At 36.2% G+C, this 22,302-nt stretch overlaps 1 pseudogene; it reads left to right on the top strand.

Moving 5' to 3' along the window:
• Nucleotides 1-13,953: 13,953 nt before the first annotated feature.
• The window catches only part of LOC114218189 (BTB/POZ domain-containing adapter for CUL3-mediated RhoA degradation protein 3-like), a 29,400-nt pseudogene continuing 21,051 nt past the window's right edge, over nucleotides 13,954-22,302 (top strand).

Here is a 22,302-nt window from a genome sequence, read left to right as displayed (position 1 = left end):
GGACTTTCAGGAACATGCTTTTCTATTAGATTAAAAAAAAAAAAAGCCAAAGTCATCATCTGAAGAACCAGACACATTTTGTGTTTTATAATTCTGTTATGTCTGTAAAAAGCAACAAGATGTTGTTCTGAAGGAATACTCCCCCCCTCATTTGAGAATAAGAGTTCATTGCCAAGTATATAACATGATCCATACAGATTGGCAATTCAGGGATCTGTTTCTATCTCTGTGGTAGTTCATTCCTTTGAGTCCCAGAAGCACTGTGAGCCCTAAACTAGACTTGTGGAATCTATCAGAAAGAAACAAAACAACTGAAATAATGTGGGCTTCAGCAGTGTCAAGCTTCATTTTTGGTAGGATTTTTGAACTTTTAGAAAATGCCAACCCAATGGTTGGTGTTTCATAAATGAAAAAAGAGTCACAAATAATAGTCTGTGAAATATATTGACTTAACATAATTCAGTAAATTATTATTAAGGACCTGTGTCCTAAATAATATTATCCTACCTTGGGAGGAAGAAGATGAAATATACAAGGATAAAACATGTTACTGTGCTTACAGATTAGTAAAGAAAAAGAACATATACAGAAAATATTATCATGTAAGAGAAGATATGTTATCTTAGGAATGAAGTTCTATGATAATAAAATACAAAGAAAGTTTAATTAAAATAAAAAAATCAAGCTGAGGGTTAAGTGACTTTGTATGGATCAGGTAGCCTTGGAAGACTGGACTTTTCATACAAATAAATAAAGAAGTTAAAGAATACACTGTAAGTAAAGCACATAAACCAGAAAGGACTGGATATGGTATGGGGATGGTGAATTTAGTTAGAGGTTGGGGAGGCTGGAGAATTGAATGGATGTGTCTCTGTGGAAGTGGATAAATCCAAAAATACAGATTGGAAGCTCATAATACATGAATTTGCTTTGAATACAAATGGGAGAGGAGCCCATTATAAATTTTAGAGTGATGTAAAATGATGTAAAGTCCCTTTAATTTTTGGAAAATAAGTTTTACGAACCTACCATATATTAATATGGTTATATAAATTCTCAGTGGCCTTAAATCTCTCTACCAGGACAATTTCGCATCAGGGAGTAGTGAGTGGGACCTGATGAATTGGATCAAGCCCTCTGAGAAATCTGGTGAACATGGTGGGTGGCTTCCACAGAACACATTTACCTTCTTTTCTTACTTTTATTACTGGTGAGCATGGTGGAGCAGGGTACAATCAACAGAAGTTCCCAGAGTGGTCTCACTGGGACTCAGATGGAAGCAGACAATCAATTCTAGGCTAGTCCTGCCATTTACTAATCATGTGACCCTGGTGGAGTCAATCTCTAAGCCTATTAAACTCCTTGCCTTTCCCTGCTCAAAATGCACTATAACAATATACCCTGTGTGAGCAAGTTATGTCCACAGGTAACTCATCAAGACATTATGGGAAAACTGCTAAAGAATAAGTCAGAGTGGTCCTCTTTTGTACTAACCTGTGACTGCCAAATACATCCTGTATTAGTACAGCCTTCAAAAGAGACTGGTAAGCCCCTCCAAAAAAATTTTTTTTAAAAAGCTATTATTTGCTTTCCCCAAAAGATTAGTATTAAGAGAGTAATACAGTACCAGTGACTACAATGGGTAGGGAAAATGTCACTCCTATTATAAAATATATGTATATGCCAGTTGGTGTGTTTGTTTTTTAAAGTCAAACAGAAGGGGCTCAATTGAATAGGCAAAAGCAGAGAAAAGAAAACAACCAGGGAAGTGGAAATGTCAACGAAATAGAAATTTCAGCAGAAAACAAGACCTCAGAGTCACAACAGAAGCCCAAAGAATTTGCAAAATCACTGGAGAAATCATTGATCTTCCTGCAGTGCTCTGGCTGGTAGGGTGGAGTAAACTTTATTTAAATCTCAGATCTCAAAGGTGACCTCTTCTGACGGGTATTTCATTCTGCCTTGGGGAGCTCAAAATTGCTAGAAGATGGAAGGAGGGGATAGCAAGCCCCAGTGCTATGCAACCAGCACTACATTTGTGAGTTTGGAGGATTAAAACCGGCACTAATCAGCAAGCGTTGTAGCTGAGTTCTCTGAATGGCAGGCTAACAAGCAACCCAATCTACCCTCTCTGATTAGGAAAGGGAAAATAGCCCATGGGTTTGCAGAGTCTTCGAGAAAACTCCAGTTGTGTCAGCTTAGAATGATTTCTGTACGTTTTGTTTGGAGAGGGGCAACCCTAGTACTTCAGGGCAATTCTGAGGGTCTCCAATTTTCTTTTCCCCCCTTTTTTTATTTCCTCATAATTTTCCTGTCTGTCAAGTGACTCTCTCAGACTTGTAATACAACTGGCTACTTAGTAGGAGTGTTCCCAGTGAATTCACTTCAGCCTTCAGCACTCCGCCATGGCCGCCACAGTCGGCTGGGCTCAGCCTTTACTGCTCATGATGCCCAGTTACCCACTGACCAGACTCAGAGATAACAGGAAACTCTCGACTCTGTCTTCCTAGGGCTGCCACAGGAGTGGCTCTGCCCATCTGCCCTCTTGCTTTGGCCTTCCAGTTTAGGTTTTCTTTTTCTGTTTGTTTCACGTTTTGTAGGACATCCTGATCTTGGTTTATTGGTTGGTTGGGTTTTTTTTCCCCCACACTGAACTTTCTCTTCCCTCCCATTCCCAATCCACTGATTAGTTTACAATTTTCATAATTTCTTAACCACTTCCTGTTCTGCAGGAATTGAGGCAGAATGGGAGAAAATTAAAAGAGAATTTAAATTGGTTTTTACTGATTTCAGTAGTGTCATGTGATACAGGAGTTTTTTGACCTATGTGTGTGGTGGTGGTTTCTTTTTCCTTTTTTTGGAAAAAACATTGTCGTCATTGTTAGGAGCCCCAGATGACCCTAAATGGTCACTTAGGTTGGGGCAATGTACTTTCAGGTTCTGCCACATCTTGGATGAGTTACCTACAGTAAGTTAGTGAACATCTATAACCTCAGGGTTTTTCCTATAACATCTGAATCTTAGAATTGTTCAGATGTAATGAGATAATTTGAAGTGAAAGCAACCTTGTTGAGACACTCTAGCCATTACTATGGCTACTCCTTGTACTCATACTACTGTTGGCCGTTTTACTCTTTGGAGCCTATGTTCCTTCTCAAAGGTTCCCGTTTGCCATGGGAGTGCTTTTTAGCATAAAAATTCCATTTGCTGTGTCTTAAATATGCTGCAGAAAGTAATGTGTGCTTTGCTTTGACTGAAAAGACAGGCATACAAATTGCAAAAGTCTAGAACCATGTGGCTTGTCCTATACGTGACACAGTCTGTGTCGTGCTGTGGAGTAAGATGCAGTGTGCCAAGATTTTGACTACCTCCACCCTCAGAGTGTCTAGGGAGAGGTGGCCAGAAGTACAGTGGCCAAAGCCCCAAGGCCGGTTGCCTCTGGCCACAAGCATCGGTGTCTCTTTATCTCCCAGTTCCTATGTTATGCTGGGACCTGACAGTTGGGAAACATTCACATAGTGAAACTCTGCCAACAGAAGATGAATTTGGTAGATTCTTTATATATAATAAGTGTATGCACACATACATGCACACATATATTTGTGTTTTCTTATTTTTATTTTTTAGGCGAGGAATGACTTAAGGAGTGGATAGCATTGGGTTAAGGGTACCAAAGATTTGGAGGATGTAATCATTCTACTGTACTGTCAGAAAGAGGACAATTGGTTTTCTTTTAATTTCTTAAAATGTGATGGTATATGAAAACCAAAACCAAACAACATAACATTTTAGAGAATAATTATAAACTATCTGTCAGAAGAATTTAGTTGCCTCGTTCATGGGTTAGTTATTATTATTGGACTTAATATGTAAATAATAGTATGTTTCAGATTTTCATTAGGCTCATAGGATTCTCTGGACCATATGAGGTGTTTACTAAATGCTCTTTAAGTGAATGTCTACCTTATGAAAATGCATTGGCCATTTCTTGGAGCAATGAGACAAATGGGCAATGTGGAGGGTATGGTTTTAAGGTGTTTTTTTTTTTTTAAAGATTTATTTATTTATTTATTTGACACACATACACACACACACACAGGGTTTTAAGTTTTACTAATTTAAATCTTATGTCAAGATAATTAGCATGGAATAATGCTGTCCTGCCTCATAAAAGATCTGGAGCAACAATAGAGGTAGAATCATATGTTGAATGGATTATATATTGTGGTTTTTACAAATATCATCTGGACTGGATTTATGAAAAGTTTCCTTGCCTTCACAGAGAAACCAGTCTTCCCATCTTTATGTTTGAGAATTATAAATTACTGTCATCATTCTAGTGGAATTTTGTGGGTATCACTTTGTGCTTTAGACATAATCCAGGACACTGCTCATTCTGTCTTGCCTTGTGTTCAGGCATTTCACATCTGCGTTTCCATTATTGTGAAGGCCTCTGTTTAGAGTACATGTTTCTACATCTTGGCCTCATTTTATTTAAATATTCTGCTGTGGTTGATTAACCACAAGCTATATAAGCAGTAAAAAAGAAAGAAAGAAATAGCTTCATACAGAATATTGTCAGTAGAAGGTGACACAGGCTAAAGTAATAATAAAAGTTAAATGGAGAATATATCAAGTTAATGTATGGCATAATCCCAAACTCCATGGAAGGATTGGTTTATTGTGCTGTTAGGGGAAGCAAGCAGAGCCTTGAAAGGCTAGTTATTTTTGAATTCCTGAAGGGCAAAGTAACCTTTACATAAATGCAGCCTACTGAGAGTCTAAGATGAAATTTTAGTATGTCTGTATAATTTTCTTTGTAATGATGTTATAACATTCTACAGTCTTTATAGTAAATACATCCAAGTACAAATTCAGGAATAAAATATGTCATTTTCTGCAATAAGGAGCTAGTAGGAAATAAAGTATGTTGCAAAAGCATTATGTCCACATCCAGAGACAGGAAGCAATTCTAAGTCATTGACACTGGATTATGTCAGTCACTCACAAAAAAACTCACCGAATATTAGAACTGGCAGTATACCAGTTAACCCCGAAAAAGACAGTGATAGGTAAATAAAAGAATATATTATTTTACTCACTGGGGAGTAAACATAAGGGAACTGTTATCTTACTAAAGCAGCCACAACAAGTTATTATGGGAAATGAGAGGTGTTAGGACCCATCTACTAATATTTTGAGTGTGATAGATTGCAGGGCAACAGAGCATTTCCGTAATAGATCTCCGCCTACCGTTTTGGAGTGGGATGCAAAGACTGAATGCACATGGTGTTCGCAGGTTCTAGGCAAGCGTAATGGCGGTGGCAGCAGAAGCATAGGCCGTCTCAGAAGCAAACCTGTGTCCGCGCTACCTTTTCTGCATTTCAGAAGTTCTCTTGAGACAATCCTGAAGATAATCCAGGTCGAGCCTCACTCAGTTGAGTCACCACATTCTGCGGTTGTGAACCAGAAACTGTGTGTTCTCAGTGCATTCAGTGATTCACTCATACTGAAACTCACGAAGACCTGGTCCATAAATCAGAAATGCTAATTCATGAATCAGAATTCTTTCCAATGATTAGAATGGTATAAACCCTGCCAAGAGCCAGCTGCTCTCTCCTAGTAACAAGCTGCGTAGGAAACTAAATTGCCCATGAGCCAGTTACTTCGATGGTATAAAAAAAGGTATAAGAATAGTTTCAAGCCTAAATTTCGTAATAAATTATTCTCAGTTTACAATGGAGAACTGGACTCATCACCGCCCCTAAATCCTGTATCTTGTCCCTTGAACAGTACTGAATGCTGGACAAGAGGGCTCTCCTGGCTATCGTGGATGTTTTTCTACCGGATCCTTTCTGTTTTCATATATCACATTTGGATAGGTTAGTATCAAAATTAGAGAATGCTTTTAGTGGTCCAGAATTCACTGTTTTCTTCCACTTTCTCAATTAGCACAATTCTCTAAGTTCTTGAAGTTTTTATTGCTCAGATCTCAACTTACATAGTATTTAAGACACCAGATTCACCCACCTCACTCACCTCACACAGTGATGTCTGTGCCATAGAAGACTGTTTCAACATCTTGGCTTGGAAAAAAAGCGATTACAGCCAATAAATATCAGAAAAAAAACAGAGTTCTGGACATACTGATAGAAGGACAGACATTTCCCTGGGCCTCTCACTTTGAGAAAAGTATGTTAGCATGGAGTTTCCCTGGGAGTCCATGGAGATTTTCCTGACAAAAATAAAAACGCTAATAGCTACCATTTATGAGGGACCTGCCATGGGCCAGTGAATAGTACTAGGGAATTTGCCTATAGTTTCTAATTTGATCTTGACAACAACGGAATGTTACAGACATTATTAAATCCATTTTAAAATTAAAAAACTAAAGTTCAGATAAATTAAGGTAAATAGTTAAGGTTATTGAATTCTCTAAGTTCAGAGATCCAGTAGTTAACTCAGGTCTGTCTAGCTTTAAAATCTGATATTCTAACCGATCTGCACACTGCCTGCAAGATAGTTACTAACCAGGCTTGGAACATGGCTTCATACTGTACTCTTGAAATTACCTTGAATCTGCCTTTTTTTATCCACTCTATGCCACACTCTTAACTGAGAACTTGATTATGGTGTTATATTAAGCATTATTTTCACTAGATGAGGCTACCTAGGTCTTATGAAATACTCATAGTGCTTAGTATGTTTTCCTCCATACCAATTACCATTGATTATTTTGTATTGGCAACTAATATCCTCACATTATCTGTCTAGATGATTGCCTTCTAAGAAGTCTTTGGTCTCTAATGATAAACTGTATAGCATGATCTTACTGACCTTGAACTATTTGATAACTATGATGTCAGTCACAGTGAAATAACTGGGCCCCTTCCTTCCTATCAAGCGGCTACTATTAGTAGGTCCAGATATTGTACTGGCAGAAAGAAACAATTGAAAAATTAGACTTTATTTTGGTTTAGAGATTTTCTTTTTTTACATGCTGTGGGCTTGACTGTGGGATAAAGGCATTTCACACCTTTTCCTTTATTCTAATTTAAATTATGAATTATGGTTATATAAATGACCTACTCACAATCTGTAATGATTAATTACTGTGGGCTCTCATAAATAAGCGAGATGATGAGTTGTGTCCAATTCTCACCTCAGTGACTCAAATGCAGTCCTTTTTTCTCCCATCAACCAACCAGAGCTGGAAAACACTAAATTGAAAGATGGGGTATAAACCTAGAAGCTAGGTTTTGGAACTTCCAATAAGGGAATATAAGTGTGTTATTTGTTGGCGAGATTGGTACCCAGGGTTTCTTATTTATATAAATGTATTTATATAAATTAATTTCATTACTAAACTTAACTTTAATATGTGTTATAAATGTATGCTACATTCAAACTGACCTCTAATTTAAAATCTTCCCTTGAATTTAAACAAATGCCCATTCTTTTATAGCATACAGCAATGATTCCTCCTTTTTAAGGATTAGGGAGACTTTTGAAATGTTGACTATTTCCTGTCAAGATCAGTGATCTTTCATTAATTAATTCATTGTATGCATTTATATTGGTAAGTATAATTTCCAGTAGTTTTTGTTTGGGAAAGCAGATCAGGACACAAAATCTGCCATTAATTCAACAATGCTTTAAATGGTTTTATTCTGCTGGTCACACCAACTATTTTATATATTGTTGAAAGGTAATAAGCCACATATCTGCCAAAAAGATAAATTTTTTTCTATACCAGTATAATAAACATATGGAGTCACAGACCTTTTATCATATCTCTTTGCCCCACCTCTCTCTTCTTTAATCATGTCTAGGACTCCCATTATGCAGTGAGTTTGTGGTCTTGGAATTACAGTAAGTAGTATATCCTATGTTGTGAGAATACAGGAGAAATCACTCAAGATCGGTCCATGCAGACAATAAATGTTACCTGACTTAATCACTGTAAATAACTCTTGCACAAAGGACCTTAAAAAGTTTCAAATTCAGTTTTGTTTGTTTTTGCCATTATCATATGACGATATTGCTGTCCTTGATCCTAGAAACATGTGATCAGATCCAGCAGGGTTGAATTTAGAAAATATTAAAGGTGATGGTGAATAGGACCTATTAGGTGGAATAAAACATGCCAAGTGCAATTCTATAAATCTAGTTCTTCCCAACACTAGAGCAAAAATATTTTTAGTAGAATATATGTTACTGAAATTTGGAGTTTCCTAAGGATACATTTTTTACTGTTGTAAAAGAGAAACATTTTTCTCATTTTTATAATGAACTTTACAGTATATTTAAGACATTTAATATGTGTTCCCCTGTCTGAATAAATGTGTTTATATATTAACACTTGTTTAAATGTAAAGAAAAGAGATCTACTCGAGCTAGCTCAAGAAAACGGGAGTTATTGTAAAAACACAAGGGGAACATATGGGAGAAAAGATTTCACGGGAGCTATTAAGTTTTAAACCTGCCAGGAGTGGACACCACAGGGTCATTCTAGGATTGAGAGCAGCTCTCAAGATCACCACAGCCCAGTTAGAAAACACTCGTCTTTTCTCTTGTGCTTCACTATTAATATAATGCTAGTAAAAAGAGCATTTGCTTCTTTTTTCTGTGCTACTGACTTTGACTAACCCATGCCCATGATTTTGACTCCCTGTGAAATTTCTTACCCCAGTTTATGGTATCATTTATTTTTACCTGCACCGACACTGAAAAAGTTCTGTTATATTGCCTATTTCAGATACATGTGAAATCACATCAGATTGTCTTATTTAGATTTTCCTACTAAGTGCAAGTCTTTTAGGCAAGAAGCAAAGGTTAACTATTCATTCATGTATTGGATCACCTTGAGTTAGAGACCCTCCCCTTACACAATCAGCTATAGCCCAACAGGAAATTGGGGCATGTGACGATTTCTTTCCATGGCAACTTTCTTGAAGCCAGTTTTCTTTAGAAAGTGATGTGAGTGATACATATCTGTAATACCTCTAATTTAATATAATTTCAGTGCAAAGAAGGTGTCAGAAGATACTTCTATAAAGCCTCTGAAATCTCTTTGAAAAATAATAATCTAAATAGGATTGTGTTAAAGACAATATTTTGGTGCCTTTTTTGTGGTTCTGTTACTTTCATCCCTATGGAATAGTGTGCTTTTGTTGTCAGAATATTTTCTGTTTTAACTTATATCATCTTGAACCCAAACTAAGCCTCATTCAGCCAAGGTTTATGCATTTCAAAATATGAGTTACAGATCTTGAGGGATTCTTTCTTACTTCTATTATTTCCATGTTCCTATTTCCCCATCTCCTGCTCCTCCTTTCAAAATATGGGATCTAAAATGGTATTTTCCCTCTACATCCATGTGGTTCTCTGAATACTCTCTGCATTTTTTCACTCTAGTTCCTTTAATTTCACTCTGGCATCTCTTAGGTTAACTGCCTTTATGTGCATCCTGATGCTACTCATCATGGACAGATATCAAATGCCACCTTTTTCCAGGACAAATTTCCAAACTCACAATGAGAGTAGAACTCTCTGTCCTTTGTGCTTTTTTTTTTTTTTTTTTTACCAAATCACCCTTCTAATTTTAATCATTATATTTTCTCATTTTATTAGAGTTGATCTATTAGAAACACTCTTTTGGTTATAAATGGCAGACAGTCCAACAGATGTAGAATAACAACAGCAAAATTTATGCAATTGTTATATAACTGGAAAGTTCAGTGGTGGATTAATTCAGGTTCTCAAAAGTGGCACCAAGAAGCTATTTCTTAGCGTGTCTTGTTTTAGTTTTCTAGTGCTGGTTCCCTCCTGAGGCACCCTTTTCCCTCAGCACCTCCAGGCTTATATCCTCACGTTCTAATTTCTCTTTTCAAACAGTTTCAACCAGAATCCCAGAATTAATATCTCTTCTTAGCTTGTCTTACATTACATATCAAAAAATATTATTGGGGTGAAGAGATGGATAAGTGATTTACACAGGCTACCTGTTTGTCCCTTAAATCAAGAAGAAAGGGTTAGTCTCACCAACACTACTTTGTTTTGTTTTGTTTTTGTTTTTAAGCTTTTTTTATTGCTCATTACAACACATACCCTTCCACAATGTCCATCCCCCAGTTACCCCATCCCCCACCCCTCTCCCCTCCAGCAACCCTCAGTTTGTTTCCTAAGATTAAGAGTCTCTTATGGTTTGTCTCCCACCAACACTACTTTGAGAGTAGAGAAAAGATGGTCCCAAAAGGAAAATCAACATTCTGTTCTTAGAAGAAGAGAACGAAGAGGAAAGAATATTTGTCTATAATAAATACAACAGGAATTGTGCTGCATGTTGAAAGCTTTCTGTAGCATCAATCATGCAACCAAAAAAGGAGTTTAGATGCTCATTAAATAGATATGGAACATTTGCTCAACAAAAGTAGTTTCATGGGGAGAGGGTTGGATTTTGTTGTTGTTTGAGCATTTGCTTTTATTAAGAGAAGGAGCCCTACAATCACCATTCCCCCTCTTGTTTAACTGTGCATCCCTCTTTTTCTTATCCAGAGCCCTTAGTCTCTCCTTATCAAAACATGCTCTAAGAAAAGGCAGGAAATTTAATTGCACTAAAGTATGATAACATAATAGCAGCTTAAAGTACTTCCTCTCTCTGGAGTGCATGCCTTTTACAAAAAAATAAATCAAAATTTTGAGGTAAAAAAAATTCAACCATTTACTTATTCAAGAAATATTCATTGAGCACCAATGTGTTGCTGGCTTTGGGGATATCTGTTTTCCTGGCACTAAACTCAAGAGAAATTACATCCCTGCTAATATATTAGGCTAAGTCAATGAGAGAAAAGTGTATTCTTGGTTTATTGTTGGAAGGAGTTTTACAGCCTTGTGGTTCATGTGAAGATCTGAGTCCTATTTATGCAGCAGAAGGAATGGGGCAAGACTGTTACTAACAGCCCAGTCTTTCCAAATGGATAGTTTTCTTTTTAAAATATACATTTTACAGAAAAAACATGTAAAATCTATAAGTGCAATTTTAAAGCTGTTGCCTCAGAATCATCTCATATCTAAAATTAATGTCTTTTCTATGCAATATCTCTTCCTAGAATGTGGGGATTTATCATTTGGGTTTGTTTTATGTAGATTTGTTAGCATATCACATGTAGCTCGGCCCTATGATGTTTGCATCTCAGTTTCAACATTCATGCCTAGAAGCAATGTTTTCTTGAATAAAGATGGCTTCTCTTGCCCTTTTTGAAGCCCCTTTTTTCTGCTCATTCAGTGAGCATCCTCTTTATTTGTCCTCAGGTCTGGGTAGAGCAAGACTAAACAGGCGGAACTGGGCAACCCTCTCTCTGACTACACAAGCCAATAGTTGGAGTCTCTGCACACAGGATGTGCATCTGTGTGTGGTGTTGGTCAGGACCTTTCCTTCCCACCCTTATATTTTTTGCTCTCTCCCACCTAACATATTCCATTCTCTCCCCACTAAATTCTTAATACTTTCTTAAATTTGCCGTGTAATTAAATAAGTCAACGCATTGTATGTGTTTTCTCGTTTATCTTCTTGTCTGCTTGATTCATTTTCATTGATCTTTTAAGACACCATTCACGGATTGCTTTCTGTGACAACTTCCTATCTGTGAATATAGCCATTTCCTTTACTCTCTCCTGCAACACTGTGTGTGTTGACCTCTCTTTGCCACTCTGTGCTCTGATTGGACTACATGTCTGTTTACTAAACCTATGATCTCTAGAGGTGCACGGGCTCCGTCTTCCTACGTCTTCATCTTTAACAATTAGAAAAAAAATGCCTGACAGATCATGTTTGTTGAACGGATTAATCCCTAGGACCAAAATATTCCATTTCATGAGGTACCTCCAGTTCATATTAATAGTTCCCTAGAGAAATGTCTCAGGAAGGATCATGAAACAGTCTTAATGAAACCCCAAATTCTATTGTCTTCCACCAGTAAGGTTGCTGTGAGTATAAGGTGGGGTTTGAGAAGATGACAATATATGTGCTTCTGTTTGCCATTCTTACCTGAGGACTACTTAAAAAAAAAAAAGTATCAGTTTTTTCCCTTCCTGTTAAAGTTTCAAGCACTTCCTCCGATAATGTGTTCCTTATTTCTGAAGAACAGAATATAGCAATCATCAGTGTCTTGTGATTTTATATATATACATAAAATCATATATAGATTATATAGAGAGATAATATTAGGATGATACAGATAGATAGATTATACGTGTGTGTGTGTGTGTGTGTGTATATATATATATACATATATATATAATCTTCATCATATTTTCTTCTAGCTGTTATGGTGTTCTGGAGGGCTATATTTGGTACACCAGTGTATCTCCATGTTCAAGAACAGTTCCAGCATATTGTGATAGGTGATAGTTACTCAGTGAATGTTTGATGGATTTAGAATCAGCTTAAAATAAGGGCAAGAAGAGAATAAAGGTCTCATGGTAGAAAGAGGAGTCCTAGAGAGCTAGTTTGTATATATGTATAGATACAAAAGTCATGAGTTATGACTAAGTAAGAATAATTGCATAGATTGCATAAAGATTCTTTATGTAATTTTATTTGGATCTCAGTTTTCTTACTAGTAAACTGCTACAACCCCAATCCAAAAATTAGATAGTCCACGTCTCAGTAGTTTTATATTTTTAGTCTCATTTGTTTAACCCATCAAAATAAAAATGTGCACTCCGCAGCAAGAGAAAAGAGAGGCACATAACAGGTATTGAATAAATTACAACTGTTTGTGTATTCATTCCCTTTTACTGTTTAGTAACATTACTCTAATAGTCTGCTTCAATTATTAATGGGTTAAAGTTAGAATGCTATGGATTTCTGCCTAAACCCTTGTCTGAAGGGGCCCATTTCCCATATAATGGAGAATCCTTTATGGCAGAATGAAATAGAGTTTTAAACTGACCTTGGGTACCTGGATGGCTCAGTTGGTTAAGCCTCCAACTCTTGGTTTTGGCTCCTGGGTCATGGGATCAAGCCCTGCATTGGGCTCCCCACTCAGTGTGGAACCTGCTTAAGATTCTCTCCCTCTGCTCCTCCCCCACCCCCTCTGTCTCTCTAAATAAATAAAGAATAACCTGACTTTATTATAGCCATAATATGAAATGTAAGCACATCTATTCTGAATGTTTTATAATGTCTATGTGCTTTGTTTTGTTTTGTTTTGTTGTCCCATGTTTTTCTGGGAAATCTGAATGTTTTCTGCAATTAAAACATTTTATATATAGTATTATATGTTATATTTTATAGTATAAATATATATTATAAAAGTAATGTCTAAAATTTATAAAATATTATTATAAAACATTGTATATAATAGATTTCTATATAGTCAACTGTAGTTTAAGAAGCACTGTTAAGACAGTAACTTAAGAAATATACCTAGTGTTGGTGGGACATACTGAAGGTGATTACCCACATGAAGGCAAAGAATCAAATGGTTATGTTATGATAAGAAAACAAACGTATGAGCACATGAATACACACACACACACACACACACACACGCATGATTAAACCTCAGTAATGTGATAATAACCATTTATTTAGAGGAGTGCCAATATCCATGTGTTGGTCTTTACCAGGTATTTTTAATTTCTTAATTGTATCAGTAGAAATAATGATTTAATGGTTTCAAATAATTAGCTATGTCATTAGGAGATTATGAGGCCTTTGTATACCATTTGCGGTTTGGGACTGTGACTTCTACTTTATTGTGCTTCTTTCTTTCTACCTTCTTATCTGACTTTTCCAGACACCAGGGGTGAATTGTGTTCTTTCTGTCATTCAGAAAGTGTACAATGATTATGGAATGGTGGATGTTAATATATTCTATCATACAATCATGCATTATTCATTGATCCATGCATTTTTTTTATTAATTGTAATAGTGGGTTGAGCTAATGGCGGATACCCACAGAGGTATTAGAGGACAGAAGGAAGTGAAAAGTCGGGATATTTGTCCCCCAACTTCTCCCCAGCCTGAGGTGGCATCTCAAGCAGCAATTGTATTTCTTCCTCACAAAGAAGATGAGGTAAAAATATGGGTCAGTCTGGTGCCATCTGTGAAAACAATTTGGGGTAATTTAATACTTCTCTCATTTACCAAAGTATTATATAGAATGGTTATATGCTTTTTAGAATGGTGACATGCATTGATAATTAGCTCTTAACCACCTGAAACTGGATATAACTCCCAGAAATGCTCAGGAGAAACAGGCAGGAAAAGCCAGCTTGAAACCATATGGCTACAGAATTGCCAAACTTGGTAAGAGTTCCAACAAGCCTGCCAATTCTAGTGTCTCCATAATTCCTAGCTACAGCTGAGGATCAAGAGCTAAGGAAAAAATGCAGTACATGCATAATTCCATCTTTGAGATGTGAATAAGAAATGAGCCAGCTCTCTGCAGGTGGTACACTGGAAACTTCATTGAACATGATAGACCCTGGAATTTTGAAGTGAGAAAACGAAGAGCTCTAAGGTCATGAAGGTGGCTTACCTGTCTTTAGGAAGCCACATTGTTTTTCCATTCTAGCTCTGCAGGGTGGCCAGAAGCCTAGCCTTTGCCAATCACTTTGCCCTTGCCATTGAGGGTAAACTCTTCAGAGAATAGCCAAAGCACTCTCATGAAGGAGAAAAGTAAGTAGTGTTCTTAAGATGCTGCCACAGGAATAAAGCTAGCAAGAAATAACTCTCCCCTGGGATGTGCAGTAAGCAGTTCAAATAATATACTCAACCACAGGGAATGAAAGGAATCAGTATTTTGTCCCCTACTTTCCTGCTTTCAGAGCCTACTATTTCTTTTGGACGAACAGGTGAGAGAAGAAGAACATCATGGGGTTTTATTTCTTTCTTAAGCACAATCTCTTTTCTTCAGTTAAATTTAGCATTGATTCTGGGAGGATCAATAATGCATCTTTTTAACTTTTTATTTTGAAATAATTATTGATCCTCAGACTGTTGCAAAATAAAGCAGAGAGGTGTCTTATACCTTTCACCCAGCTTTCTCCAATGGTCCTATCTTTTCTAACAGTAATATAGTATCAAAACCAGCCATGCATTCTAAAGAGGTGAATATTTTATACTATCCATGAAAGGTTGCTTTTTTTTTTGTTTATGTGCACCAAAATCTTATGAATACAAGCTGTTTTGGTTCTGAGGGTAACTAAAAGTGGCCTGTACATTGTCAGCATTTGTAGATCTAAACATGATATTTTAAAGTGCATTTTTGATGATTACAGACATTTAATTAACAATATCTTTCCAGGCGCCTGGGTGGCTCAGTTGGTTAAGCATCTGCCTTCGGCTCAGGTCATGATCCCAGGGTCCTGGGATGGAGTGCCACATCGGGCTCCCTGTTCAGTGGGGAGTCTGCTTCTCCCTCTACCCCTCCCCCCTGCTTATGCTCTGTCCAACTCCCTCTCTCTCAAATAAATAAATAAAATCTTTAAAAACAAACAAAAAAACAAAAAACTAATATCTTTCAAATATCTTTGCAAGCTTCATCTGTGTAAGTAAGTAACCATTGTTTAGTAGTTCAGGATTAATTGTGAGTGCATTAGAAGCCTCACCATATATAAGAGTAGAACGGAAAAATCTGGTTAACGGTTTGATAGATACTGGTTGTATTTACAGGTTTTCCTGGTTCAGGAGCTTTACTTGTATCATGTCTGTCATTTCCATAAATATAGCAAATGTAGGGCCTTGTATACAGAAAGTTATGAACAAAAACTTGACAATGACAAATTATTCTCAGACTGAACAATTTATTGAGTGTGTCTGCCAAGTGAGAACTAATTTGTTAGGACTGCTTAGAAGAATTAATAATAGAAAACAAGATGAACCAATCAGAATAGAGTTAAAACATACAATTTAAATTTGAAAAACTTGCTGATGCATTCATTTGAATACTGAACTCAGAAAGATTTCTAAGTTAGAAGAAAATGTCTTCCAATTTCCTTTCTCTGTTTATTTGTTCACACCATTCTCTCCATCTGATATACTTTCTCTCATGTGTTCCACTAGTTAACTTACTATGTTCTTTGTAAGGCTTGTTTCAAATGCAATTCTGAAGAGCTTCCAAATTCACCAGGAGGAAGTTTTCATATTTTTATTTCTTTTTCTTGAGCCCATGTATATAGTTTTGTCACATTTTTCTTTAGTTATAGTTTTATATTTCAACCTACTGTTGCCATCTGCCAAATTGGAAGCATCCTGAGGACAAAATCTGCATTTTATTTATTTTATGTTCCAACCCAACAAACTGCATTTCTTAGATTTGTGCATTAGATTTAATTTCTCCTTTTTTTTATTAGGTGTTTGGCTATTAATAGAAATAATATTAAAAGGACCAAATGTGGACTCTAACATGGAGCAACCCATGCATACCACCAAGAGAACTCACCTCCTTTCCTTTAAAGCAGAAAAACATTTAACTATGCAAAGATTAAGTTTGTGGTATGAAGAAAAGGGCAGGGAAGAAGAGGGAAGAGGAAAGGAAATTGTTTTACTCCAGTGATGAAAGCAAATTTAACAAAGGATATTGTCAAGTACCTCAGCACCATTTATCATTCATTTTCTGTAGACTGGAAACTTTCAAGAGGCTCCCATCAATTTTCAAGATGGCTGCAGAATTGATAGGGATTTGAGCCAACGCTGGGTATCACCCACCAGGTGACAGCTTGGCTATCAGTTCCATGATATCAGAAGTGCTACCCACACTGCCAACCCAAATACGCACACAATGGCCTCTTACAGTATCATACAAGTTTAGTTTTGGGATTGCTTGAAAGGTTCTCTTAACAGTAAGACAGAGTATATGTAAAACATTAGTATAATGCCTGCCACATAGTCAATGTTCGATAAATGCTACTTATTGTATAAAATAAGGTAATGGACCTATGCATTTATGAGTGGTAAATCTATTCAGGCTCTGGAAATCTGCAAAGATTTATCCACTAACCTGATGAGCTAGTTAAGGATCTACAAACACTAGCACCTTTGGAAAGAGGCATTAGCTGATACCACACTTCCAGCTATTAGTATAAAATCACCACATTACTGCTGGCTCATTGTTGCTGAGGAAGCTAATTGCAGCAACTAATTTTATTGAGACAAACTTCATTGAGCAGAAATAAAATATTAAGCAGAGTTTATGAAGGCAGAAATCAGAAGACAGGGTACCAAGGGGATAAGGTAGAGAACATTAAACCCTGATACATTCACTCGTCTTACCTCTGTCATTAAACACCAATCACATTTCAAACCAATGCATGTGTTTTGCACCCTACCCTCCCCCCCCACAAAAAAAACAAAAAAACAAACAAACAAAAAAAAAAAACCTCACCCTTGGAGGATCAGCTACTCTACAGGACAGGAAATATGAGTTTGCAAAGTATAAGGTACTAGAAGTCATCTCCGTAAATCAGCACACTGTAGGGCACTGAACTGAAATACACACCACCAATGTTTTTTCTCTACAAGTAGCATTTTTTTATCGTTATGTGAATTTATTGCCTGCAAACTATGCCACAGCCTCAGAAACTGAACTTCCATATTTATCCATAGAACAACATGGTGATAATCTCAACCCTGTCTTCAAAGATATATTATATGCAGCTTTCTACAAAAGGAAGGAAATGTATTACTTTTTCTATGCTAGTTAAGCTTGGATCTTCCTGGTCTATAAAATGTCAGTAGCTATGAATTGTACTGAAAGCTGATGCATGGTTTGGGGATGATTCCTCTGTACACTGGGGATTTGGCTCCGGAGACAACATTCTTTTTCTGCTTGAGTGCCCAGCTTGCATTTTTCATAACTCCACAAATAAAAACTCATACTGCAACCATGAAGAATGACATTATTGAGATGGGAACAAAAAGCAGGCAAGAATTATTTTAACCACACTAGTAAGTATGACTAAAAAACTTTTTTTTAAATCTATCATAGTTGTATAAAATTTAAAAACATATCTCTCCAAGGTCAAAATTTCTAGTGCCTAACAACAATAGGAGGAATAAGATATATGGTGTTTTACCTCAAGAGTAGCTTACAGTGCATCATTTTGGGTCAAGATGCAAAATGATCAGTAGTTTTTGGGTGTGTGTGTTTTCCAATTATAAAATTGTTTTATGTACCTGATAGACAATTTTGAAAAAATGAGACATATATAAAAATATAATTAGGAACTCCCAATTCTTGTCACATTAGTGTAATTGGAATTAGACTTGCCTACCCTACCTTAACTCACCACAAAAATGGGCAAAATATATGAAACATTTAATTGTAGACATTAGGCAATAGGCAGCACAAGGCTGTGGTTCAGAAGAGAATGAAAACAAACAAAATGAGACTTAAAATCATCCTGGATTTTTGCCTGGAGGCATTTTCCAGTTAAAATGCAGGGTGGGAGAACACAAGGGAAGCACTGATCATTTGAGAAGACTGAGATTAAAATATAGGGAGAGAAGGCAGATGGAATTTGCAGAGCGAGAGGTAAGTACAGAAAGGGTTCCAAAAATCTACATAAGGGTTCCACTGAGTCTGTTGCTGGAGACTCAACTATGCTTATGTCTGGTGGAACTCTGCAAGGCAAAGATCCATTGGAGAGCTGTTAGGTGAATGATCCCTGAGTTTGCTCACAGAAAAAGGGTGAGGGAGGTATCAGAACTCTGTCTAGTCAGAGTAGGGAGACCTTCACAACCATCCAGAGACTATAGAAGAGTCTTACCTTAGTAGAAGGGCCAAACTGTAACTACAGTAAAGGCTACTGTACTTGAATGCCTTGAAAAGAGAAAATTAATCCAAAAGTTACTTAACTATCTGCCAAAACAAAGTTCAATATTTTTTTAAAGGAAGACAAGAAAACTCAGAATTCAAAAACTACTAGAAATGAAAATAAGAGAATGTGACCTATAATCAGGAGAAAAACCATCAGCCAATAGAAACAGGCTCATAAATGAGAGAAATGATGGGGTTAGTAAACACAAGGACTCTAGAACAACTACTATAAATATACTCAAGACTTAAAAAACAAAACCAGAAAATAATGAGATAAATGGAAGACTTAAAAAGAAAGAACCAAAGAGAACTTCTAGAATAGAAGAATGCAATATTTTAAGTGAAAAATAGTTTACTGGGTGGAATTCAGATCAAAGAATATATTACAGAAAAGAAAGATCAATGAACTTGAATAAATGCCCTTAGAAACTACCTAAATTGGAGCACAGAAAAGAAAAAAAAAAAAAAATACAGGGCACCTGGGTGCCTCAGTCAGTTAAGTGCCTGCCTTCGGCTCAGGTGATAATCCCAGGATCCTGGGATCGAGCCCCACATCCGGCTCCCTGCTTGGCGGGAAGCCTGTTTCTTCCTCTCCCACTCCCCTTGCTTGTGTCCCCTCTCTTGCTGTGTCTCTCTCTGTGTCAAATAAATAAATAAAATCTAAAAAAAAGTACTGAAAAGACAGTGTGATAGTGTCATGAGACCAATACACAAATGATCATTGATTACTGACAAAATTGCCAAAATATATCAATTTGAAGTAAAGTTTTTCAACCAATGATACTGGAACTAGATATCTATAGAAAATAATGAACCTCAAACTTTAGCTTGTACTATTTACAGAAATTAAAGTGGATTATGCAAGAAAACCATCATGACCTTGGAGTAGGTGAAGTTTTTTAGACAGGACATCCAAGCATACATCATGAAAGAAACAAATTAACATCAGCCTTCCTCAAAATGAAAAACTTCTTCTCTTTATAATACTTCATTAAGAAAATGAAAATGCAAGTCACAAATTGAAAAAAAAATACAATACTGATATCTTGTATTCAGAATATGTAAAGGACACTGACAACTCGACAATTTAAAAGAATATATGTGAAATATTTGAACAGACACTTCATGGAAAATAGATAATAATGACTAGTAAGTATATGAAGGTACTCAATATCATTAGTCATCAGGGAAATGAGAATTGAAAATCTAATGAGATGCTGCTTCTTAAAACTAAAATGGTTAAAATTTAAAAGCCTGACAATTCCAAATGTTGGCGTTTGTGAAGCGAACAGAATTCTCAAATGTTACCCCCACTTTGAAGACAGTTGGCACTTTGTTTGTTTATATAGCCAAATACACACTGAAATAGAATTTTCCTTTTTGGTACTTATCCAAGAAAAAATGAAAACATATGTCCACATAAAAACTTGTACATAAATGTTCTTATCAGCCTCCTTCATAATTTTCAAAAACTGGAAACAACCCAAATGTTCATCAGTAGGTAAATGGATAAACAAATTGTAGTATAACCACACAATAGAATACTACTCAGCAATAAAAAGGAAGAAACTACTAATATATGCAACAAAATTGATAAATCTCAGAAATGTTCAGTGAAAGGAAGCCATGCAAAAAGCCCAGTGACATTGATACTCTCCAGAAATGTGATAGGTGAAAGAATCCATATATAAAAGAGTCTATACTATTCATATAAAATTCTAGAAAATGTAAGACTAATCTATAGTGACAGAAAACAAATCAGTGTTTCCTGGTGACATTTGAGGTTGGGGTTGTTGCAGCAGGATAGGAAAGAACTTTTTGGAATGACAGAAATGTCCTATACCTTGATTATGGTATGGTTCTGTTTGTCACAAGTCATTGAAAGATACACCTTAGATGCACTCTTATTTTATGTTCATTATAATTCAATAAATTTGACTAAAATAATTAAACCACTCATTATTATATACCCAGTGGTAATCACCATTGGCACTTTATATATTCTCTTTCCAATTGGTATAAATACCTACATTTTTATGTAATTAAAAGTATTCCTGAAGTAGAATATTTTTGTTTTGAGCATTGTCTAATTTTCTACATCTTTTAAATGCTAGTAATTGAAAGAGCTTGAACAGTCTTAAGAGTTCTTGACACATATATCCAAATGAATTTTTAGAAACTTACTGCAATTTACATTCCAGTAGGTCTTATATTTATAAAAAAATTACCTAGAATTGGCTATATACATCACTTATGTCTCTGTTCTCCCTGCTCAGTATTAGCCTATCAAGAAAACTTTGTGGGGAGAGGAGACAAAAGTCAAAGGACACAAGCTTTCAGTTATAAGAAGAGTAAGTTCTGAGCATCTAATATACACCATGGTGACTGTGGTTAATAATACTGTGTTTTATATTTGAAACTTGCTGAAAGTTGATGTTAAGCTTTCTCACCACACACAGAAAAAGGGTGAGGTGATGGATGTGTTAATTATCTTGATCTTGGTCACCATTCCACAGTGTATATGCATAGCAAATCATCACGTTGTGCACATTTTTTTACGTTGTGCCCATTAAATAGATACTATTATATTTATCAATTATTCCTCAATAAAGTTGGTGGAGGGGGGAGAAAAAAAGAATAGAAAACTTTGGTCCCTGCGTTAAAAGTTGATTGATGCTACGTTACAAACTGCAACAACTTCCTTAGGTCCTCTAGGAACTACGAGTTGTTGTGCACATCATTTTCAATATAAATTCCTGTGTCTTATGCATTAGATCTGAGTGATGATATGCTCAAGAAGATCTGAAGCATAAAAATGCTTCAAATTGAAAGGAGGAAAGGGGATAATGGAGCCTCAGTTGCTGAACAGGAGTAGCTGGGAAAACAGTGCTTTTTCAAATTATTGTTTGGACTATTATTTTAATTCTGCCTCTGATGAACACATTTTGATTAAAACTTAGAGAAATGACACAGTTTACTTTCCTTTATTTTCCAGCATTTGAGTCCTAGTCATCTACCTTGCAGCTGGAATCACCTGGGAAGAAAACAATGCAAAGAGAGCATTTACCTCACTTAGGAGAATGCTACACTTAGGGCTGTTGAAACTCTGCAAACTTTCTCAGTGGAAAGACCATTGCTGCAGCTGAGTCAAGCAATTTGCTCTTTGGGCATTGTAATAGTGTGGTTATATGCCTGTACATGGATGGCTCTCTGAAGCAGAAACATGTTAAAGTTTTGAGAGTGAGTTTAATGGACCATAGCAATAATTCAAGTTCAGATTCCTCAGGATTCTAGGCAGTATTCTGTTTTCCAGTTTTCGTTGCAGTTTGTAGAAACAAATGCATTTTTTTGTTCAAAAAACCAAACTACTAACAACACCTTGTTTTTTGTTTTGTTTGTTTTGCTTTTTAATGATTAGCTAGCTCCTTGAAGACAGTTATTTATTTTATTATTCATTTTGGCTTTGTATCT

The sequence above is a fragment of the Eumetopias jubatus genome, unplaced genomic scaffold (genome assembly GCF_037043125.1).
Source record: "Eumetopias jubatus isolate StellerSeaLion01/CBP00866 unplaced genomic scaffold, mEumJub1_p1.0 scaffold_15, whole genome shotgun sequence".
NCBI classification, from domain to species: Eukaryota; Metazoa; Chordata; class Mammalia; order Carnivora; family Otariidae; genus Eumetopias; species Eumetopias jubatus.
Note: the sequence above shows the minus strand (reverse complement) of the source record. Positions and strands in the feature narration are given on the sequence as shown.